This window comes from Dreissena polymorpha, chromosome 6 (genome assembly GCF_020536995.1).
Source record: "Dreissena polymorpha isolate Duluth1 chromosome 6, UMN_Dpol_1.0, whole genome shotgun sequence".
NCBI lineage: Eukaryota > Metazoa > Mollusca > Bivalvia > Myida > Dreissenidae > Dreissena > Dreissena polymorpha.
In genome coordinates, this window is record NC_068360.1 from 82,942 (window position 1) to 108,934 (window position 25,993).

Below are 25,993 nucleotides of genomic sequence, written 5' to 3' on the forward strand. Positions count from 1 at the left end.
TCGAGTCACCGTGACCTTGACCTTTGACCTAGTGACCTCAAAATCAATAGGGGTCATCTGCGAGTCATGATCAATGTACCTATGAAGTTTCATGATCCTAGGCCCAAGCGTTCTTGAGTTATCGTATGACAACCACCTGGTGGACGGACAGACCGACCGACAGACCGACATGAGCAAAGCAATATACTCCCTCTTCTTCGAAGGGGGGCATAAAAATATTTGTCACATTCTTTTCTAATACTTTTTTGTATCATGATTGTTCATCTGCCAATAAAGAACAAGCAATTTCATTGAATTAATACCCCCGCCAATATGCTTCTGCACTCATTAGTGTTATATTTGACACTCAAAAAAGCATTTTTTCAAGATAAAAAGGGCCATAACTCCTTTATTAACAGATGGTGTACAATGCCATTAGGCCTGCGTCATCCTCTTATCCATATATATACTCATACCAAGTTTCAATGAAATCCGCCAAAGCACTTCCAAGATATTTCTTTGGACACAAAAAAGCATTTTTCCAAGATACAAAGGGCCATAACTCTGTTATTAACAGATGGTGTGCAATGCCATTAGGGGTGCATCATCCTCTTATCCATATATATACTCATAACAGTGTTTCATTGAAATCCGCCAAAGCACTTTCAAGATATGGCTCCGGACACAAAAGTGCCGGACGGAAAGACAGACTGACAACGCCAAAACAATATCCCTCCGCCTATAACGCGGGATAACAAGCAGACATGGATGCATATTTCTGGTGTTCTGGTGCTCAAAAGAGTTTGCATGAACTGTCACATCAGAATTAAGCTGGCTCTGGCCAAGGTCTTAAAATGGACATCCAACTGGTGCATAACCAATAACAAGTGGAAATCCTCAACAACCCTTCTTACACTCTCTACCAAAGTATGGCAAGCTTAGCCCTTTCCCACTCAGCAGCAAAGTGAAAATGGCTATATGCAAACAGCATAAAACCAGAACAGCCTGCAAGTAACTCAGTCTTTTCAGATTTTATGCTGTTTGCTGCTCATCAGTATTCAAGGGTTGGAATTGAAGCCTTTAAAACTTTAATTGAATAAAAAAAGGGCTTTAATTAAATTTAACTTTCTAAGGGACTGCACATTCGTAAAAATATGTATATTACTGGTAAAGGGTTAACTGACCCTGGGAGGTGAGACTAACAGCATTTTCTTGGAGGTCATATTCAACAAGAGATTAATATGGAAACAACAGGTTGAAAGTGCAGAGGAAAATGACAGAGGGCAACTAAATATCATGAGGAAGCTGGCCACAAAACAACACACAAAAAGATCCTCAAGATAGTGTATCAAAGAAACCAAAGAAAAGTAAGATCTCACCTGGAATATGGCTCCAACTCCTGTATGACCGGTGCGTCAATACCAGCTAAAAGCCCTCTGAGGTCCTCTACCGGTGCGTCAATATCAGCTAACAGCCATGAGATCTGGTGATCAAGAGAGTTAGTAATAACTGCCACATAAGAATGTAGGTGGCTCTGGACAAGATCTTAAACTTGACTTCCAACTGGTGCATAACAATTAACAAGGGGAAATCCTCAGCAACCCTTCTTACACTCTCTACCAAAGTACGGCCTGGAAGCACACAAAAAGATCCTCAAGATAGTGTATCAAAGAAACCAAAGAAAAGTAAGATCTCACCTGGAATATGGCTCCAACTCCTGTATGACCGGTGCGTCAATACCAGCTAAAAGCCCTCTGAGGTCCTCTACCGGTGCGTCAATACCAGCTAACAGCCATGAGATCTGGTGATCAAGAGAGTTAGTAATAACTGTCACATAAGAATGTAGGTGGCTCTGGACAAGATCTTAAACTTGACTTGCAACTGGTGCATAACAATTAACAAGGGGAAATCCTCAGCAACCCTTCTTACACTCTATACCAAAGTACGGCCTGGGAGGTAAGACTAACAGACTTTCTTGGAGGTCATATTCAACAAGAGATTAATATGGAAACAACAGGTTGAAAGTGCAGAGGAAAATGACAGAGGGCAACTAAATATCATGAGGAAGCTGGCCACAAAACAACACACAAAAAGATCCTCAAGATAGTGTATCAAGGAAACCAAGGAAAAGTAAGATCTCACCTGGAATATGGCTCCAACTCCTGTATGACAGTTGCCTAGTCCCATCAGTAGACTCAGGACAGAGCCAAGAATCAGTCTTTGCACATCACCAAGAGAGCAACAAGATCCATCCACACTATGGTGCATGAAAACCATTAGTTCCTTAGTTGCTGATTATTTTTACCATATCTTATATTCAGTAGCAGATGTTTTTGTTTATTAGGGGTTTATACCGTTTTCAACAGAATTCTCAAAGAGGTAAATCACAGATATAAGTTAAACTTGTCACATCTTTCACATGGGAGGAAAATAATACAAAGCTATGACTATGCTACATTTCCTTAGCTGCCAATATTAACAAGAGATGAGTTTGTCAGAAACACAAAGCCCCCTAATGCTCCGCTTTTTTTTGTTGACCTTTGACCTTGAAGGATGACCTTGACCTTTCACCACTCAAAATTATTTTTAAATTTTAATTTGAATTTGAAAAAAAAAAGAGTTATGCTGAACAGGAAAAAGAAATGCAGACAAGCCACTGTATATTTTTCTTCAAAAGAAGACGCCTCAAAAGCATGGAAAAATAACATGAAACTTATGAGTTTTTGTACATAGCTTACATCTACTTTGTTTTATTGGAACTAATACTGAAATGCTGGGCAGATTTTTTTTCTCCTTTCAGCTGATTTCCTTCTGTGGAGTAATAATATTGTTTAAAGAATCATTCTTAATTGTGATCAATCTTTCTATCTCGTTGTAATGACGATGTTGGTGCACAATGATGATGATGTTGATTTCACTTATGTATTTCTTCAAAACACTGTGGTTGTTGTTTGGTATTGAAGACTCACGTTTACACCACACACTTGCAAAAAAACTGCAGTGCCTTTAGTGATTTGATTATCACCTCATATCATTCTCATTTCAGTTGCAGTGGAGATGAAGGACTTGCCCAGTAAAGCTTCTCAATTGGATATTGTCAATGTATGTGTGCCCCTGTAAAGTATATATTTCTTTTGCATTAGCACCTTTCAAACATAGACATAAAACAAGATGTGTTTGTGAAACACAATGTCCCCCTAAATGATGTTTGACCTTGTAGGATGACCTTGACCCTTCACTTCTCAAAATGTGCAGCTCCATGAGATACACATGCATTTCAAATATAAAATTGCTAGCTTCAATATTGCAGAAGTGACATTACATGAGCAATTTTGACCCATATATTTGACCTTGAAGGATGACCTTGACCTTTCACCACTAAAAATGTGCAGCTCCATGAGATACACATGCATGCCAAATATCAAGTTGCTATCTTCAATATTGCAAAAGTATTCATAAAATTAGCGATTTGGGCCACATACATTTGACCTCTGACCTTGAAGGATGACCTTTACCTTTCACCACCAAAAATGTGCAGCTCCATGAGATACACATGCATGCCAAATATCAAGTTGCTATCTTCAATATTGCAAAAGTACTCATAAAATGAGCGATTTTGGCCACATATATTTGACATCTGACCTTGAAGGATGACCTTGACCTTTCACCACTCAAAATGTGCAGCTCCATGAGATACACATGCATGCCAAATATCAATTTGCTATCTTGAATATTGAAATACTGCAAAAGTGTACATTAAATGAGCGATTTTGACCCATATATTTGACTTTTGACCTTGAAGGATGACCTTGACCTTTCATCACTCAAAATGTGCAGCTCCATGAGATACACATGCATTCCAAATATGAAGTTGCTATCTTCAATATTGCAAAAGTAATAAAAGTTTAACCAAGGTCAAAGTTTTGTGACATACACATACAATGACTGACACAACAATGACAGACAGACAAGCCAAAAACAATATACCCCCGATCTTTTGATCCGGAGCCATAAAAAAACTCCGGAAAACATTAAGACTGCTTACCCTGCTGACCTACTGGCTGCAGCTGCTAGGGTGCTTGCCGAATTGTTTTCTTTGCAGATACTTGGTTGTTCTGAATTTATTCTTTGATCTCCTTATGTGTCTTCTTACATTGCTTATCGGGACAGGCTTTTCTTGGGTTGTTCTTTATCTCCGGTAGCCGAGATTTTGAAGGCTGATTCACCCCCTTGGTAGATGCTGCTTGAAATAGAAAATTCAAACAATTATAACCACAAAATGTCTTTGTTTAATAAGCCTTCAAAAAGGCAAATGATCCCAGTTTCCCTTATAACATGTATACATATAATATATATATATATATATATATACTTGAAATGAAACGTGTTCCTGGTTATTCACAATTATAATTTTTACTCAATAAAAACAGTGATTTTTGCAGTGGCAGTTTTTGTTACTGAGATGATGATCTAGCTGACCTGTTGTTTTTGTCTTTAAATGGCTAGCGCATTGTTGGTACATCATCTCGCAAGTAACTTTTTAACTGGTTTTTCATGGTGTGGTGAATTATTTTCAACATACTTGACTTGTTGCTCCCAGAGTGTTTTTTTTTAGATTTGACCATGGGCTTATATTTGTCAAGATTAATAATTGAGTCATTTATGTGGCATTTATAGTGATAACAAATATATGACCTGATAAAACTATTTTTAGAGGCACAAAAAAAGAGGAATCTAGAGTGGCAACAAAATATGAATAGATGAAGCACAATATGCACAACAATTTGCACAACAACAGTGCCCAAGGCAGGATGACCAAAAAAGCTCAGCATGAGCACTTTGTGCTCAGATGAGTGGTCAATAAAATTGATCATAACTACACATGTACTATGAGACTAATGACTTAAATGAATAGGCCGGCTAAAAAATTTGGTTGAACCTATTTCCCTCTCGTTGGTTTTTTGCCTCTCTACCTCTGCCTTTTTTTCTGCGCTTCAATCACTGGCACAGATGCTGCTGAAATAGACGATACAAACAATTATTATGAAGAAATGTTATAAGGTTTTTGTACCCGTTTCAAGTCTACCTAAGCGCATAAGTCAACTTCCTTTACCTTAACAAGTTAACAGGCACATGCCTTTATATCACTCTTGCAGCCTGAGGAAAGGCAAATAAAAGACACAGTTTAGGTAACTACAGGCAACACATGCGAAAGATATCGGACCGCAGACATGTCCCATACAATTTGAAGGTGTCTGAACTGGAACTGGCGGTCCTCGTTAAAGATAAAAAAAATATTTGTAAAACAGAGATTATGGTTGAAAATGAAAACAAAACTATGGGTATGTAAAAAAACTACGAATTGGTTCATGTTAACTGTACTTCAATAGACTGTTTAACTCTGAAATAAACCCGATTTTACACCCAATAACACTTGCTATCTTTGCTGGTGGCGTAACAAACCCCAAATGCTATTATTAGAACGAGACAAATATTGCATATTGTTCTGTGAGTTGGGCGACATAACTTCGCACTCGTGATTTAATTCATACGCATCTATACTCCTTACTGTGGGTTATTCGACAACAAACCATCATAGAAAAATATTATTTCTTAATTTAACTGTTTTGAATCCAGGTAATGATCGTTAATCCAAAGCAGAGCACTACACTTGTTATGTTTTGTTTTTTTAAATTACCAATTCGTATTTTATCAGGTTTGAACTTAAAGAGCTCTAGTGTTTTATTTTGCTGTTTAGAATTAATTGTAATGTTTAAACAAATCACGAAGCTGTATTGACTTTTTATAATTATTAAAGGGGCCTTTTCACAGATTTTGGCATGTTTTAACTTATTCATTAAATGCTTTATATCGATAAATGTAAACATTGGATCGTAAAAGCGCCAGTAAAAAATCAAGAATAAAATTAAAACAAGAGCACCGCCTTGCGGGTGCAGACCGCTCATCTATTTTCTTTTTAAAGGTGAAGTGACTCTTATTTTCAATCACAAAGGAGGGAGGGGTGGAGTGAAGAGCGGTGCATTGTGTGGGGGTGTGGACATTTATTACATTTTCTTCCAAAAATGCGAAAAAAAGGAAAAAAAAATCGGGGGTGGGGGGGGGAGGGTGGGGGGGGGTGGGGGGGGGGATTCTTGGGTGCGATGGTTGGACGGTATTTCAAACATAAAATAATAAAAATAAATATTTGTGTTTTTTAACCGTTTCATAAAAAAAATGGGGGGGGGGGGGGTGAGGTGGGGGGGGTATAGTATGAGGGTGTGGTGGTAATTTGTGAGATGATCTAAAAAAAAAAAAAAAAAAAAAAATAGGGGGGGGGGGGTGGGATTCGGGTGGGGGGAGGGGGGGGGTGGGGGGGGGGATTCTTGGGTGCGATGGTTGGACGGTATTTCAAACATAAAATAATCAAAATAAATAGTTTTGTTTTTTAACCGTTTAAAAAAAAATTGGGGAGGGGGGTGGGGTGGGGGGGGTATAGTGTGAGGGTGTGGTGGTCATTTGTGAGATGATCTTAAAAAAAAAAAAAAAAAAAAAAAAAAAAAATAGGGGGGGGGGGGGGGGGGGAGGGGGGGGGGGGGGGGGGGGGGGGGGGGGGGGGGGGGGGGGGGGGGGGGGGGGGGGGGCGGCGATGGTTTGGGTGGAGTCTATTGTGGTATGTCAGGTAAGAGTAGTTTTGTCAAAGTATCAATCAAATCTAATCATAAATAAAGAAGTTATGGCAATTTTAGAGAAATTATATAATTTGACCTTGAGAGTCAAGGTCATTCAAAGGTCAAGGTAAAATTCAACTCGCCAGGTACAGTAACCTCATGATAGCATGAAAGTATTTGAAGTTTGAAAGCAATAGCCTTGATACTTAAGAAGTAAAGTGGATCGAAACACAAAATTTAACCATATATTCAAAGTTACTAAGTCAAAAAAGGGCCATAATTCCGTAAAAATGACATCCAGAGTTATGCAACTTGTCCTTTTACTGTACCCTTATGATAGTTTGCGAGTGTTCCAAGTATGATAGCAATATCTATGATACTTTAGGGGTAAAGTGGACCAAAACACAAAACTTAACCAAACTTTCAATTTTCTAAGTATAAAGGGCCCATAATTCCGTCCAAATGCCAGTCAGAGTTACATAACTTTGCCTGCACAGTCCCCTTACGGTAGTTAGTAAGTGTTGCAAGTATGAAAGCAATAGCTTTGATACTTAAGGAATAAAATGGACCTTAACACAAAACTTAACCAAAATTTTCAATTTTCTAAGTATAAAAAGGGCACATAATTCTGTCAAAATGCACGCCAGAGTTATCTAACTTTGCGTGCCCAGTCCCCTCATGATAGTAAGTAAGTGTACCAAGTTTGAATGCAATAGCATTGATACTTTCTGAAAAAAGTGGACCTAAACGCAAAACTTAACCAAAATTTTCAATTTTCTAAGTATAAAAAGGGCACATAATTCAGTCAAAATGCACGCCAGAGTTATCTAACTTTGCCTGCCCAGTCCCCTCATGATAGTAAGTAAGTGTACCAAGTTTGAATGCAATAGCATTGATACTTTCTGAGAAAAGTGGACCTAAACGCAAAACTTAACCGGACGCCGACGCCGACGCTGACGCCGACGCCAAGGTGATGACAATAGCTCATAATTTTTTTTCAAAAAATAGATGAGCTAAAAAGGAAAAGAACATAGCCCGGACCAGGTTTCGAACCAGTGACCCCTGGAGTCCTGCCAGAGTCCTGAAGTAAAAACACTATAGCCTACTGAGCTATTTCGCCGAGTACACATATTGCACGTATTTTATACCTTATATAAGCAATCTTCGTAGTTTCACAAAATTTAACGACAAAAACAGAACTCTCCAAATTATTCAATAGTTTCGCGTTGCAACGCTTTATAATTTTTAGGTTTTAAAATCGTCAAAAGATGCATATAATGGCTATATTAGACCATGGTAAATGTTCAGTATTACTGTTTCCTCACAAATATCATAACTAAAACGAAAATTTGCGAATCTGAAACAACTTTTTTCAATTTTGTCAATTTACCAAAGCGTGAAAAGATCCCTTTAAATATTGTGAATGTCATAATGATAAAAATAAACTCTATAAAAGGTATTTTCTATTGTATGCTTAATGAAGCACAAGGTCTCATAAAATTTGGCGAAGTACAGTGATTTTTAAAGTTATCAGAACTTATGTCCTGTAAGATTTATTTGTCTTGCATATGGGTTACTACATGTTTAACTATACTTAAAGGGGCCTTTTCACATTTTGGTAAGTTGTTTAAGAATCGTCAATTTTCGAATTAGTTATATTTGTGAGTAAAAAGTAATACTGAACATTAACCATGCTCTAATATAGCCATTATATGCATCTTTTGACGATTTAACAAGGGACAAAATTGTCACAAAACCAGGTTTTCATTGTGAAAAAAAATCTGATAAAGGGAGAAAACTCAAACTGAACTTTTGAAATGAACAAACAAAATTAACCCCCTTTGTAAGTTTGTTTTTAAAGAAAATCTATTTTTAGTCGTGGCGACCTTGACATTGGAGATATTGACGTGATTCTTTCGTGCGACACACCGTCCCATGATGGTAAACAAATGTGCCAAATGATTTTAAAATCTCACAATGAATGACATAGTTATGGCCAGGACAAGCTCATTTATGGCCATTTTTGACCTTTGAACTCAAAGTGTGACCTTGACCTTGGAGATATTGACGTAATTATTTCGCGCGACACACCGTCCAATGATGGTGAACAAATGTGCCAAATGATTTTAAAATCTGACAATGAATGACATAGTTATGGCCCAGACAAGCTTGTTCCGCCCGCCCGCCAGCCAGCCCACCCGCATTCGCCAATCTAATAACCAGTTTTTTCCTTCGGAAAACCTGGTTAAAAACCTTAAAATTATAAAGCGTTGCAACGCGAAATGATTGAATAATTTGGAGAGTTCTGTTGCTGTCGTTATATTTTGTGAAACTACGAGGATTGCTTATATATAGTATAAAATACACCGTGCATTGCGCGCGGAAGGATGGTCGAAGGGTCAAATTGGTAGACTTTTTACTCCAGGACTCCAAGGAACAGTGGTTCAAGCCCTGTTGAGGGTTACTTTTTTATTTTTTAAAATTCTATTCTTGATTTTTTACTGGAGCTTTTGAGAGCACATGTTTACATTTATCAGCAGAAAGCATTTAATGACAAACATCAAAACATGCCAAAATCTGTGAAAAGGCCCCTTTAAAACAAAATAGGTACCTTGCAAAACATTATTACGAATTGTTACACTATATATATATGTTTATTTGTTTAATTGGCCTGATTGGTTGTTTGATTTGAACAGCAAGTATACTTGTAAGTACATTATCACACACATAACTGTTTCACTTTGACATTCGTATCGAGTTCTTCACACATTTTCAAAATTACAAAAAAACAATTGCAATAGTTGCCCTTAGGAGATTATCTGAATGTACATACACCTTCTATTGGAGTTTTGACATGATGACCTTGATTTTTGTTGCATTTGAGCCAGATTAAAATCAAATATTGTTTAGCTGGTTCTGCCTGAGTTTAAAAATTGAGTCATTAATGTGGCTTCTATAGTGGCAACAAATATTAGACAAGGTGAACTATGAAATGAAGTTCAAGGTCAAGGTCAAAAGGGTCAAAATTTGTGTGCGTATGGAAAGGCCTTGTCCATATACACATGCACACCAAATATGAATGTTACATCTGAAGCGACATAAAAGTTATGAGCATTTTTCGAAACCTAAAGGCAAAGTGTGACGGAAAGACGGACAGACAGACGGACGGACAGTGCGATCACTATATTCCCTCCTTTGGGGGCATAAAAATAAGGCATCTACATAGGCAACATAGGCGTCTACAAAGACGCCCTAAACAGGCCGACAACAGAAGCTCACCCTGAGCACTTAGATTTTACCTGTACACCTTGTTAGTGGACGCAAGTGATTCTTAGTTACCTCTAGATTGGTAAGGCACTAATACGCGACAAACCACAACAACCAGTACTCGACAAACGACGTACAAAAGCTCATAATGAGCATTTGTTAGTTGTAAGAATAGGCTTAAGATACTAAGTTGTACCGAATTTATTCTTTCCTAGGTGTCTTTTTAGATTTCTCAACGGGGCAGTCTTTTACATTGCTTATCGGGACAGGCTTTTCTTGGGGTGTTCTCAAGCTCCGGTAGACGAGATTTGGAAGGCTGATTTACCGCCTCGGTAGATGCTGCTTGAAATAGAAAATTCAAACAATTATATTTACAAAATGCTAATTCTATTTTTACATTACTGACTTGTATCCAACTGTCTATGTTTGACGGCACACCCTGTCATCGACATGACGCATTATACGGTGTGTTGAGACAAACATAATTCCCCCTAATAAGTTAACTTACTGGCAGATGCAAACAGATCAGAACCAAACCACATTATCATTCCAATGAACGTGACTATATACGGTATAACAAGAAATATCTTTCAAAAACATATTCCAAGTGTATACTGACTTTGAAATAAAGGTACACAATTTACTTTTTTAAATTATTTAATTTAAAACAAAGGTTTAAGTACTGATGGACTCGTCCATCACATGAGATGTTTGTTATGTCAAGGGCACATATATATTAAACCACATAACAGTGTTCGTACATGCCAATTTTACTACATGTGTTCACGTGGCTTATAATGCATTTATTTCTTTGTCATCGAAACATGTAATATTTGCTTTAGACAAGTTGTTTTTTGTCCATACATTAAAATATCGCTGTTACATCTGTGTGATTGTTCTTATGCCGACAGAGTAGCTCAAGCCCAGCCTGGGAACATTTGTACTCTGGTCCATGGCTACGTTTTACGCTATAAAAAGAAAGGTTATGTGGTAAATCCTGATTATCGTCCTCAGTTTGCATATCCTGACAAGACTGCATGGATGCGCAGCCTACACTGGAGCAAAACTGGCAGCATATTGCATAAGTGCCATTTTTGCATGAATTAGGTCTTTAAAAACCTCATTGCGTCTTGTTAATAGAACATCAAAGCACAGTACTTTCCAATAGAAAATTGAAGTCAAACTGTGTTATTGATAGCAAACTGGCAAATATCAGAAGCAATTGCTGGCTTGCAGGAAAGATTTTCAGTCAAGCTGACCACCTACGTCCCACACCTGTGGCTAAATAATTAAACAATTTCGCTCTATCATGGACACGCGCGTTATCGGTAGTTTTGTCTCAGAATGCAAGACACATGTCATTTACCGATAGATATTCATTAATGTATTTTCCTAATTTTTGCTTTATTTGATATCTTGAAGGCATCAATTCTGTGTTATCAACATAAGGCTTTTATTGATAGTACATTCTCTCTTACCCTGACGATTTACTGACACAGCATTGACCCTAAAAGACTTTAGGATGGAATCTACCAGTAGTGAGTAACTGTAACTGAGCAAAAATTAACATTCCACATTTCCCTAAACTGATTAGTGGTACATCCTATACTACAAAGACAGTTATAGGATTTAAATGTTATGGGGGATAATGCTCAAATCAGCCAATGAAATAAATGGAATGTATTCATTAGAGTCTGCTGGAATAACCGTAGGTTTCCACGTATAGCGCGCAGTGTTTTACCTCCAAAATTCAAATTAAAAAGCTGGTGCGCGCTATACATTGATACAACACTATCCTGGCTGCTAAATTGGTAAAAAATATGTTGTGTAATCGTAAATAATAAAAATGGCCGCCATGTTTTTTTCCAGAAAACTACCACCCTATAATCTGGGCTCGCGCTGTCGTTCGCCACTTGAGCCATTTGCGAAAATATTGAGAATTTGGCTCAAGAAAAATCCGATTTGAGAAAATACTAAAATCTCGTAAAATTTCATTGAAAATAGTCGCCATTTTAACCCGAAATTGGTTTTCTATATTTTTCTCGTTGTTTCAATGAAAGTATTCGCAATTTGAACGGTGAACAAAAACCGGTCTGCACCTGTATCGAGACATCGCTTGACCTTATTGTTATTGAAGTGCACATGGTAGCTGGCCAATCAAAACTGAGCTCGCTTACACATGAAATGACGTTGAATGAAACATAAAAATGGGTGGAGCTATGAATACGCAGTTAATATTGTCGTCTGCAAACAAAATAGCGGCCGGTCGCAAATGTCGTAATATAAGATTAAAATTGAAAATAAGCGTGACAATAAATAAATTATGTCCAAACTGACTATCGATCTAAATTAAAGAGTGATAATTAGTTCTTTGTCGTCGATGTTACAACTTTCTGCCGATTTTCAATTGAAATAAAAAGGTGATAATTAATTTCATCGTTTTACTCACACACTATGCTAACTAACAGCGGCGTATTTTAATCAAAGGAAAACGTGAAAAACACTCACAGTTTAATTTAAGTATAGTATAACCGTACAGACTGAGGGGGCCATTTTCGAAACAACAAGAAGTCGTTACTTGTAGATATGAATGCGGTAGAATAAGTTTTGGTCGAAAATAAATTTGTTTGAATAAACTTGCGGACATTTCTTTGTGTTTTTACACTTCTTTATTGATGAATTCCAATGGGGATTGTTTTCGACAGTCCGGAGAGCAGGCAAGGGAGGGTACGAACGAGGTCTTTTTTGCGGGTAGCAGTAGGTGTGAAAGGGGGTCATTTTGCACTTCGTAATTGGCAGATTATTTGTTATTGAGTAATATGTGCAACGACTTGTTAAGACGCTAATTGACATTTGAGACACTAATTGACACTTGAGAATGTGAAGATATGCAATTGCATTTTGTTAGTATAAATATTGAACGTTTAACAGTGGTGTACTTCAACAACTGTATCCCTGTCTCCCATGTGACATTCAAATTTACCGGTAATGACCATGCTTTCCCCGTGGAAAAATCCCTAGATGTACACTAATTCTTATTTTCTCACGTTTTTCACGAAATGCACGTGGACTGTTAATCTTTTGCTAGAAAATTACAAAATTGTCAGAAAAGTATAGTGCTATGCAACCCATGCTCCTAATCATAATGACGCTTCATATTTTGAATGCTTAATTAAGCTTTCCAATGCCCCGGATTATTGGATTGTGCAATAGTAATATGGCGGCCATTTTCGGTCCAATTTGGTGGTTTTAATGTCTTTAAATATTGTTTTCTCCATTTTTGCATTAAAAAAACAGCCTGCGCGCTATACACGGGAGCGTGCTATACATGGAAACCTACGGTATGTAAAGGTCATTTTAGATGAAAAGCTGGTTACAACAGCTACACTCATTTAGCTCACAAACAACATTGATAATGCTCTACATTTGTATTTGCACATTTTGCTGCGTCAACTTAGTGCTAAAAACGCACCCTAAGTTGTTGTGTTTGAAGTCACTTTAAGTGATCATACCATTTGTGGTCATATTCTTTAAAATAAATATTTCAATCAATGTCTTGACAAAATAATTAAATTAAACACAGGTTTGTTTCTGTGATTAAGTGAATTTTTGTAAATGGAAAAATGCCAATAAGTGGAAAATGTATATTCTTAGGGGTGAAGGTGTTTGACTTCAAGGCAATTTCAATTGGTATCAATAATAAACTATTTTACAATGAAAATAAGCTAAGAACCACAACTATTTTTGAAAATAGTCATTACATATGACACTAATAGCCTACAACAGCTTAATATCTGCTATCAACCATGAGCTCATTAATAATAAACTGTATCCTTTCACACTTAGAATCAAGGGAGAATTACCCTGAACCACTTTGATTCAATGGAGAGTTACCCTATGTCAGTCAAATGCTGCAGTCAAGCAAATTTGGGACGTTGGGGAGTAGGTGTATTATGGACTCACATGAACTATAACGGTGCATAGTATGGCTACATTTCTGTTCAAACAAAGATTAGCGAGTACCTTTATAGCCGCTTCTTTCAGCATGAGACATATCAACATGAAGACTTCTTTCCTGGTAACTCTGAAGAAGGTAAATTTTAATATGGGCACAATCTTGCAAACACACCGTTTCTTTTAATTATGCATGTTGTGTCATCTTGCTTCTGGCATTACACCTTAATTTTGTCATTTATTTCAATAGGTATATGCAAATGAACAACACTCAACATTACTTGCATGATGATTTAACAAGACTATTGCCAAGCAATAAAAGTCCCCTACCAGCTCCACCATTGTCAGAAAGTCCACCATTTGTCAGAATATTTTTTGTTTGTTGCCATAGCAATCAGAATTGTAGACGTGGGAAAAAAATGATAGACGTGCATAATGTTCATATTGCCATCTATCTATGTTCCAAGTTTCATGAAAAAATATTAAGAACTTTTAAAGTTATCGCAGGATCCAGAAAACCACCATTTCCAGCAGTCTTTCTAGTCTATTTGTTGCCGTAGCAACCAGAATTTTTGACGTATGAACAAAATGAAATAACGTGCATAATGTCCATATTGCCATCTATCCATGTTCCAAATTTTAATGAAAAAATATTAAGAACTTTTAAAGTAATCGCAGGATACTGAAAAGTGTGACGGACAGACAGACTGAGTGCAAACCATAAGTCCCCTTCGGTGAAACCGGTAGGGGACTAATAATCATTTGCATATACATTTCAAAGTACATGTATTTATTAATTTACTAAAATATTAATCACAATAGATACAAGGAAAGTGAATACAGTATTTAAGACTATGATTTATATTGAACAATTATGTAGTCACTCTTAAAACCACCACTCAGTCATATGCTCAATGACATAAGAAAAAGGTAATGTCATGTTATTTTTAGTTTATAAGTATGAACTCAATATACACAATCAGTGCTTTCCACAGGAATTTTTTCAGGCGCCAGGGGCTGACAGGGGTGGCTTCGGAAGCGGTGTCCCTTCCCGACGTTGATATTTTTCCATTTAACGTGTCAATTGACGTTTTGTGGTGCGTTATAACTCTAAGGAAAACAGCGGAAAAGACGTCATTTGGTGCGCTAGGACTCTTTAAGAAACCCCTCCCACTATAAAGTTATTTTAAAGATATATTTTTTAATTGTTTTATATCTGTCCCGACTTGAACGATTCCCCAATAGATCAGAATCAACCCGACTATTACTACATACTTACTACTTTTCAAGTTTATATTCATTACCCAATAATCCCGTTTATTTTAAAAACACTTTCAGGTAAATATTGATGATGAAGTGGGCAATACTTTATTTAACACAAACGTTGCCATTTTTCTTAAGTATCAAATAAATTTCGGCATAATTGACTATTGTTAGATTTGATGAAATATTGCCACTGACCATGCGTAAATCCCCTGACGTGATGTGTGCTTGTTTATACAAGGCTCAATACCCACACGCTTTCAATGCAAATGACCCAACGTTGTACATGCTGCATAATTTTCGCGCTCTTTATTAAGACAAAGGGTCAACACAAAATAAATTGACACTTGCTTATTTGAAGCAAGAATATGTTAACATGCGGAAGTGTGTGTTCGGATTACCAACGCGTTAACATCGCCATTCGGGAGTGGGTTTTGGATTACAAATTTAATTATACTCATTTGATATTTCAACAAATCATTAACAGTTGTGTAATGAAATCAAGAATAATTTGTTTTAAACACTTTACGATTCGAATAAATGTTTTGACAGTACATGTATTATGCATGAAATGCACAATGTCCATGAGGATTACAGCCGGTTGCCTTCATCAATCTTCTTAGTAACTGGCCAGGATTTCTGTGGCAATTAAATGTACGTCACAAGTCGTCGGCATGATTTAACTGCAGGTATTGCCAGTCTACAAGTGCTGTTATACCAAGCGTGCGCTTTCATTGGACAATATTGATTTTCCAATACAACGACGCTCCACCTCTAGGCGGGCTTTAGTTGGATCGCAAAGGATCGTAAATTGGCTTTCAAAATTTTTGGCGAAGTCGATATCGCTTTGATCCTAAGAATGGCTAGCTGCAGTAACTGCCAAAAGACACTAATCGGAAAATTTCAGGCGCCCCACGGACTCTGATTTCAAAATTCAAGCGCCCCGGTGAGGGACCGTTAAAAGGCCTGTGGAAAGCACTGTACACAATATATCCACTATGCCACAGCAAATTTGTTTGTTTTTTTCATTATGAATACAACAATACCTACCGAGCTTCTTCGTCTCATTCTTTCAACTGCAAGAAAAAAAAGTATATTTCAGGACATATTGCAGTTTGTATCAAATCTTTAACAGTGAACCAGCAATAAATAATTTATCATCAATAATAAAGGGTCTGACATGCACGAATTTTGTTATCCACTCAGTTGATTCTCTTCATTAAAAAAATCTTACAAGAACTACTTAAAGGAGAACAAGCAAATTCATTGAATTGATATCCCCCGCCAATATGCTTCTGGACACTAAAGTTGTGACCTTTGACCTCAATGTGTGACCTTGACCTTAGCCCCTAGGATTATGGGTGTTGAATGTCAAGCACCCCCAGATGATTGAGAACAACTATGGCAAGTTTCATGGCTCTGGCTTATGTGTTAATGGAGATAAAGCACTAAGATTATATTAAAAAGCATTTTTTAATGATACAAAGGGCCATAACTCTGTTATTAACAAATGGTGTACAATGCCATTTGGTGTGCATCATCTTCTTATCCATATATAGTGCTGCAACAATACGCCAAAAAGCGTATTGCGATATATTGTCAGCTCAAAAACCCGTATTGCAATATATCGCAATACTGCTTACTTGTACAAAAATTATAACTCGCCAATTACCCGATAATCCCATATATTCCCGTTGTAAAGCAAATTCTGGTAAAAATGCTCAAGAATAACACAAAACACAAACATTCACCAATTTTCTTAAATATCAAATACATTTTGGCATTTGTTACTATTTAAAGATGTGATGAAATAACTTCCAATCGGGCGTTTTTTTTTTTCCACTGAACACGCGTAAATCGCCTGACGTGATGTTCCCGTTTTATACAACACAAATACACCCACACTTTGCACGCGATGTTCTACATGTCTGTATAATTTTTGCGCGCTTTCGCTTTTCATTGAGAAAAAGAATAAAGCACTTTTTTTATTGTCGCGTTAGCATTACATTTCGGAAGCATGTTTCCGAAATTCGGATTACAAATTTAATAATGCTTATTTCAGAATCGAACGAAACATTTAGTTCTGCGTAATTAATTCAACGATAATTCGTTTAAAAGCATAGAATGAATGCTCCCATGTAACAACGCTACTCTGTATAATAGACTTTTTAGAATGCCATTTGTACGTAACAATTTATTGTTACAAAATACCGCTTTGTTTTGTTTACCTTGATATCATTATTTTGGATGGCTTTTCTGAACGAAATGTAGATGCATGTTTGTAAAATTTTCGTACCGGTATGACGAAAATCGTATCGCAATACAATATGCGGATTGCGTATTGCGATATATACCGATATACCGGTATATTGTTGCAGCACTATCCATATATATCCTAATACCAAGTTTCAATGAAATCCGCCAAATCACTTCCAAGATATGGCTCCGGACACAAAAGTGAGCATTTTTTCAAGATACTATTAACAGATGGTGTACAATGCCATTTGGTGTGCATCATCCTCTTATCCATATCTATACTCATACCAAGTTTCAATGAAATCTGCCAAGCACTTCCAAGATATGGCTCCGGACACAAAAGTGCCGGACGAACGGAAGGATGGACAACGCCAAAACAATATCCCTCCGCCTATGGCGGGGGATAACAAGCAGACATGGATGCAGATTCCTTGTGTTCTGGTGATCCAGAGAGTTAGTAATCACTGCAACATAAGAATGTAGGTGGCTCTGGACAAGATCTTAAACTTTACTTCCAACTGGTGCATAACAATTAACAAGGGGAAATCCTCAGCAACCCTTCTTACACTCTACCAAAGTACGGCCTGGAAGCACACAAAAAGATCCTCAAGATAGTGTATCAAAGAAACCAAAGAAAAGTAAGATCTCACCTGGAATATGGCTCCAACTCCTGTATGACCGGTGCGTCAATACCAGCTAAAAGCCCTCTGAGGTCCTCTACCGGTGCGTCAATACCAGCTAACAGCCATGAGATCTGGTGATCAAGAGAGTTAGTAATAACTGTCACATAAGAATGTAGGTGGCTCTGGACAAGATCTTAAACTTGACTTCCAACTGGTGCATAACAATTAACAAGGGGAAATCCTCAGCAACCCTTCTTACACTCTCTACCAAAGAACGGCCTGGAAGGAAAGACTAACAGACTTTCTTGGAGGTCATATTCAACAAGAGATTAATATGGAAACAACAGGTTGAAAGTGCAGAGGAAAATGACAGAGGGCAACTAAATATCATGAGGAAGCTGGCCACAAAACAACACACAAAAAGATCCTCAAGATAGTGTATCAAGGAAACCAAGGAAAAGTAAGATCTCACCTGGAATATGGCTCCAACTTCTGTATGACAGTTGCCTAGTCCCATCAGCAGACTCAGGACAGAGCCAAGAATCAGTCTTTGCACATCACCAAGAGAGCAACAAGATCCATCCAAGCTAACAAGAGACAGAAAACAGATCAGGCAATCACTCTACTACAGAAAACAAAGCCATGGCACAGATCACAAAGGCAAGTCCTCAGTAAAGGCTGAGGCTTACCTACATTTTTACCGTACTTTCCTCTTTGATAGTCTTGATGATTGGCGAGCAACTTTATGCTCGGCCATCTCTGAACTGAATCTTGAACACAATATTTCTAGTTTCTATTAATAGTGTAATCAAAGTACATTCTAACCTGTCTTCGGAGACCACCCAATGTGAATCTAGGAGGTGGTCTCTTAACTGAGGCGGTGTGGTCACTGAGTACAGTTTGACCTGTCAGACCAGTTGGTCTTTGTTAATGCAACACATTAGCATATGTAAGAACATGTATGTGTATCTCGCTTTATTATGTACATTATACATTCAAATATATGTTGAGTGTTTGTTTTTCATAGAATTATATACCGAAAAAAAGTAGTTTGTTGTTGAATTGTATTCAATATATTAATATACATGTATTAAATAACAAACATACATAAACATATTTACCTGATACATCGAACTTTACATACAAATAAATACAAATTATACCACAACAAATACAATATGTAACAGTCATATAATTTAACAATTAACATTTCAATAATACATACATATCAAATAACAAGCATACAGATCGAGCATAGCAACAATGTACATTGTATTTATATGCAATAGCATACACATATTTACACATTTTTGGAGTTTGATTCACATGGGCTTACTTACTCATCTCAAAACTTGTATTAAGCATCTCGACTTCTGTTTGCTCTGCACTGATGTAGTGAATATCTTTTGGGTCTGAACTTATTTCAATCACAAAGGAGGGAGGGGTGGAGTGGAGGGGGGAGGGTGTATAGTGTGGGGGTGTGGTCATTTATTACATTTTCTTCCAAAAATGCAAAAAATAATGCATTTTTTTTGGGGGGTGGGGGGAAGGGGGGAGATTCTTGGGTGGGATGGTTGGACAGTATTTCAAAAATAAATACAAAAAATATTTGTTTTTTAAACTGTTTAAAAAAATATTGGGGTGGGGGGGGGGGGGGCGGAGGGGGGGAGGGGGGGGGGGGGGGGGCGGTAGGTATAGTGTTAGGGTGTCACTGGGGGCTGACGAGGTCAAAGCGTTATCCGTTTCGCTACGACGTCGGGTATATGTTTTACTACGAAAACATTGTTAAAATACACATGACATCGATAACAAAGTAGTAGAAAATTGTGTTAAAAACATGTAAGATTATGCTTTTCTTCTAACAAAACTATGAATTTAAGCACAATGACATTTCATAGGTCTGTTTCATCAAATTATAATCCAAGATGTGTCTGGTTTATGCGGTTAAACATGAAATATACTGCTGATTTATCAAACCGAAGTCAAGTTTCACTTTAAAAAATGCAATTTAGGTTTACAATTGTGTTTAATGACACAATTTTACAATTTCCAAATTTATCTATGTATCGTTAAGCCACTGGTGTGTTTAGAAATGTGTAGGGTGACCCAGTTATCAGAAGTAAAGGTTATTATTATTACTTTTATTAGGCATGATCATGTCTCTGACAGTATACTTATATGCCTCGCTACGACAACGCTTTAGCGTGTATGCGTTTCTCACAGAAGACGTATTGGTTATCTCTCGAAGGCAAAATAAAGAAGTTTTTTTAATACAGATTCATCGAGTGGCTGGATGTTTCCTTTGAGGACGAGGTAGTAACAACGGCACAACATGATCCGAAGAGCACAGTCGACATGGTAATGCACATTATTATGATATAATTAAATTCACGACAAGGCCAAAGAAAACGATTCAAATCGAAAATCCATATATAAGATGACAGTTGAGAGTCGAGAACCTAATGTCGTCGGTCTCAATAAAAATGACTCATCTTCTCCTCGTGACAATCCCTTATACGTTTATTTTGATAGAGAGCGACGATAGGTTTTCGGCAAACGGTACTCTTTATCAAAAAACATTCGATTCTCGTTATCCCCAACTCGCTTATCTCGAAACGCTGCTTATGTCAAAGTAAATCCCATGTCCCAACTTCGATCATTATTTATCTCATACAGATTTTGATTTTTACATTGTAAATATCAAAGCGATTTTCTTGAAAATCGGTTATCGTCAACTAATTTTAGATGAACTTTATGTTCGTATACATGATTTCACCTGTAAAATCCACACCTGTAACAGCCGTAAGGTGTGGAAAGTAGGACCCCAATAGCACAAATCCGCAATTGCATAACCAATATATTGTTGTAAAGGTGTGGCAATGGGTTTCTGTCACAGGTTATTGTTTACTGTGTACACGATGGCTGGTAAATTTACCTCGTGTTACAATGCGGTTAAGGCCCAGTCTCACTATGACGCCGGCAGAGCCCTAGTGCGTGATCAGGCATCTACCGGGATGAACCGGGGCCCTACCGGGATGATCTGGTGCTCCACCGGGATGAACCGTGGACGACCGGGGCTCCACCGGGAAAGTATTGAAATGTTTAATACCTATGGGATGAACAAGGAGTCACCAAGTAGGACCGGCAACGAACGGCGTGGCACCGGGAACAACCGGGACTGTACCGGGAACAACCGGGACGGCACCTTAGCTCCACCGGGGCCCAAACACACCCCAGCAGAGCCACGGCAACGCCCCAGTGGAGCCCCGGTGAATGCCGGCAGAGTCTCTTTATAGCTACGTTACATAAGTAAACTGGTGCTCTGACGGTGCCGTCCCGGTTGTTTCCGGTGAAGTTCCGGTTGTTTCCAGTGCAAAGCCGGTCATTGCCGGTCCTTCCCGGTAACTCCTGGTTCATCACGGATTTATTAAACATTTGAATACTTTCCCGGTGGAGCCCCGGTTGTCCACGGTAAAATCGGGGCGTTGCAACAGCTCTGCCGTGGTTTAATGCAGTTATAGCCCCAGTGAGTACCGGCGGAGTGACGGTACACCGGGGCTCTGCCGGGACTCTGTCGGCTTTCACCGGGTTCAACTTTTTCGGTTTGCTGTTAATGCGCACAGTGAAGCACGGCATCTTTTGCACTGGAAAAAAGCAGTCTGCAGTAACTGCAAAATGCATGTGATATGTCCTGAAATAGATACAGAATCTTCGTTGAGCAACCTATACATTATATTTGTACTTCGTTGCGCAACCAATACATACTCTGTGCGAAACCTATACATAAAGCGACTTGTAATTTCTTTCGAAACAAAGCATTTGAATGATTAAAAAATATGTTTGTAACCTGTTTTGTACTTTAAAATGTGAAATGTACACTGAATCAAAGAAACATGTAGTTTTATTTAATTTAAGTTACCGTAATTGGCTAATTTAACAGAATAACCACCTTATGCATTGCTTCAAATCGAAATATTTCGATTTTAGCTCAAAATAAACTTAAAGGTTGCAACTACGCGCATTTGTTATTAGTTTATTATTGAAAATAAGTACCTACCATTACTGGATCAGGGGTTTTTTTTACTAAGAAAGTGACGCCGATATTCGGCGTCTTCCCCTACCAGAATTTTTCCCCTTAAAATACAATTTCCCCACCAAAAATATCATTTTTCACCAAAATATAATATTTTCTCTCAAAGAAATGTTTATTTTTCCTTGGGGCATTCGACAATTATCCAATTTGCACCATGTACAACGAATTCGCGCTCTCTCTCTCCAGACGAACACACAACATCTGGGAATCCCAGTTATTCTAAATATAGCTCTTAAATAACGTCATGTAAACTGGGCAACTAATCGTAATAATCATGTGACTATTTTACTGGATACCGGTCTTGCGCGAAAAGGGTGTTTCGTCAATTAATTACCGGAAACCAGTCGAATTTTCATCCGGGCTATGTGCAAGCCGAGGTATAAACGTGAAAACAGAAAATAATGTCTCACAATTAGCGTTCTTACACAAACAAAATAAAACATTCGAACTCGGAAGATACTGAACGCATCGAGGCATTTTTTAAGAAAGAATCATCGAAAACCGTTATAACCCAGCAGGATTTCGAGGTAATCAACATCGAACATTGTGAAAGTGAAAGTAGACAATCGGCAGCTGCCGCTCCTTTCCCTTCCAATACTGTAGCAAATCAAGATCGTCAACCCATTCATCATGAAATTGAAATCACAAAATTGACATCGTCCCCCGGCCCCAGTACAAAAATATAGTTGAAAACATTTCCCATTATTAGATCTACACCTGCAACTTTATTAAGGACTTTGACTTTAATACCTGTTAAATGTGTTTAAGAACAAAAAGGACAGAGACAAGTCTCTTTTGATGAGTTATAGACATTGAAATGAACAGTTTAATTTTTCCCCTAATATCTCTCTTTCGCACTCTTTTTTTCCCCTTTCACCCAGCGTCCAGCGTCTTCCCCTTTCTCTAAAAAAAAAACCCTGTGGATGTTCCGTTCTCTAATCCATAAACACCAGAAAAGATGGTGTAGTGATTAAGTAGTGTATTTACACAATGTTTTCGTAGTAAAACATATACCCGACGTCGTAGCGAAACGGACTACGCTTTGACCTCGTCAGCCCCCAGTGGGGTGTGGTGGTCATTTATTAGATGATCTTTAAGAAAAAAACAAAACTTTGTTTTGGGGGGGGGGGGGATTCGGGATGGGGGAGGGGTAGCTTGGGGGATGGTTTGGGTGGAGTCTATTGTGGTATGTCAAGTAAGATTTGTTTTGTCAAAGTATCAATTATATCTAATCATATATATGGCAATTCTAGCAAAATTTAATAATTTAACCTTGAGAGTGAGTCAAGGTCATTCAAAGGTCAAGGTAAAATTCAACTTGAGAGGTACAGTACCCTCATGATAGCATGACAGTATTTGAAGTTTGAAAGCAATAGCCTTGATACTTAAGAAGTAAAGTGCATCTAAACACAAAATTTAACCATATATTCAAAGTTACTAAGTCAAAAAAGGGCCATAATTCCGTAAAAATGACAACCAGAGTAATGCAAATTGTCCTTTACTGTCCCCTTATGATAGTTTGCGAGTGTTCCGAGTATGCAAGCAATATCTATGATACTTTAGGGGTAAAGTGGACCAAACACAAAACTTAACCAAATTTTCAATTTTCTAAGTATGAAGGGCCCATAATTCCGTCAAAATGCCAGTCAGAGTTACATAACTTTGCCTGCACAGTTCCCATATGATAGTTAGTAAGTGTTGCAAGTATGAAAGCAATAGCTTTTGATACTTAAGGAATAAAATGGACCTTAACACAAAACTTAACCAAAATTTTCTAAATATAAAAAGGGCACATAATTCTGTCAAAATGCCAGTCAGAGTTACATAACTTTGCCTGCCCAGTCCCCTCATGATAGTAAGTAAGTGTACCAAGTTTGAATGCAATAGCATTGATAATCTATGAGAAAAGTAGACCTAAACGCAAAACTTAACCAGACGCCGACGCCAAGGTGATGACAATAGCTCTTTTTTTTTTCCAAAAAATAGATGAGCTAAAAATATATTTATACTTCTTAAAGATTGTTCAACATGACTCATATCTTTGATTGCTTTATATTAATGTGTTACTTTGCATATTATTATGTATTTGTTTGCCATGTTGAAATAAAATTGTTTTAAGAAAAAACAAACAAAAAAACAACAACATATAAATGAAGGAGTGATGTACCTTGATTTTTTCTCGTTGAAAGAAGTCAGCAGTGCTGTTGAGAACGTCTGTAGCTGGCCTCTGCTGATGAAGTGAATTTCTTTTGGGTCAGAACTTATGCTTAAACTGTTAATTCAAGAGCCTTTATAACTGTCAATAGAAAAATGAAACGATTACGTAACTTTTTTTATTCATACCTAAATTATTTGTATATGGCGTTGAGCATAACCCTGGTGCAAAGGAATCTTCCTCTGAAATGAGCATAATCAAGGGTGATAAAAACTACCTTTCAGAGATGAGTTCCTCTTAGGGTGCATGACAACCATTTTTTCCTTAGTTCCTGATTATTTTTACCATATCTAATATTCAGTAGCAGATAATGTATTTGTTTAATAGGGGTTTTATACCATTTTCAACAGAATTCTCAAAGAGGTAAATCACAGATATAAGTTAAACTTGTCACATCTTTCACATGGGAGGAAAATAATACAAAACTATGACTGCACTAAATTGCTGCAGTCGCACTCTGTCAAAAGGAGGTTTAATGCATGTGAGAACAAGATGTGTTTGTGAAACACAATGTCCCCCTATATGACGTTTGACCTTGAAGGATGACCTTGACCCTTCACCACTCAAAATGTGCAGCTCCTTGAGATACACACGCATTTCAAATATAAAATTGCTAGCTTCAATATTGCAGAAGTGACATTACATGAACAATTTTGACCCATATATTTGACCTTGAAGGATGACCTTGACCTTTCACCACTCAAAATGTGCAGCTCTATGTGATACACATGCATGCCAAATATCAAGTTGCTTTCTTCAATATTGCAAAAGTATTCATAAAATAAGTGATTTGGGCCACATATATTTGACCTCTGACCTTGAAGGATGACCTTGACCTTGATCTTTCACCACTCAAAATGTGCAGCTCCATGATATACACATGCATGCCAAATATCAAGTTGCTATCTTAAATATTGCAAAAGTATTCATAAAATGAGCGATTTTGGCCACATATATTTGACCTCTGACCTTGACCTTGAACTTACACCACTAAAAATGTGCAGCTCCATGAGATACACATGCATGCCAAATATGAAGTTGCTATCTTCAATATAACAAAAGTTATTGCAAAATGTTAAAGTTGGCGCAAACAGACCAACAGACAGGGCAAAAACAATATGTCCCCCAGTACTATAGTGGGGGACATAAAAATGTCGTCCCAGATTCACCAGTGCAGTCTGCACAGGCTTATCAGGAATAACACTTTCTGCTTTAATGATATTTTTTGTTTAAAGAAATTTCTTATTAGGAAAAATCTAGGCTGACAAAACAGACCTACCATCTGAAAGACTAATAAATAATTGATTCCAATGTACCTCAAAAATGTGATTATTTGTTGCTAGAGTATAATGATAAATATTGTTTATAAGGTAGTTACCCTGCATTCCCCCCATGGAGGGTGTGATGTAGTGGTTTGCTGCGTGGGGTAAGAAAATAAACTGGTTATCTAGAGATTGTCACAGGAGACATAAAGAACAACAGGATCTACATTTCCTTAGCTGCCAGTAATAAAAATCATTAGAATGCGTTGTTGGAAAAGAGGCATAGCTTGAGAAATGGACATCTTCATAGCATACAGAACCATGCATTCGAAATTGTGTAAAAATGGTTTATTTTAAAAGTGTCTGGGTTTTTTTGTTAGAAAGTTGCTTCTGTGGTGTCCATGGAAAATCTC

General features: G+C 37.5%; 1 long non-coding RNA gene across 9 annotated transcripts in view; it reads right to left on the reverse strand.

The window, feature by feature from the left end:
• Positions 1–25,993, reverse strand: part of LOC127833330 (uncharacterized) — a 92,066-nt gene that overhangs the window by 39,833 nt on the left and 26,240 nt on the right. For 2 of the 9 annotated variants that reach the window (XR_008027353.1, XR_008027352.1), the window contains one exon: positions 1,359–1,462. The exons of 5 other annotated variants lie outside the window; for them this stretch is intronic. This is a non-coding gene — a long non-coding RNA (uncharacterized LOC127833330). Of the gene's footprint in view, positions 1–1,358; positions 1,463–1,676; positions 1,781–2,121; positions 3,094–4,024; positions 4,220–4,918; positions 4,996–10,110; positions 10,254–13,937; positions 13,999–16,181; positions 16,208–18,037; positions 18,142–18,482; positions 18,598–24,270; positions 24,400–25,993 lie in introns of all 9 variants that reach the window. 2 more of the 9 variants (XR_008027350.1, XR_008027351.1) reach the window with 2 other exon arrangements.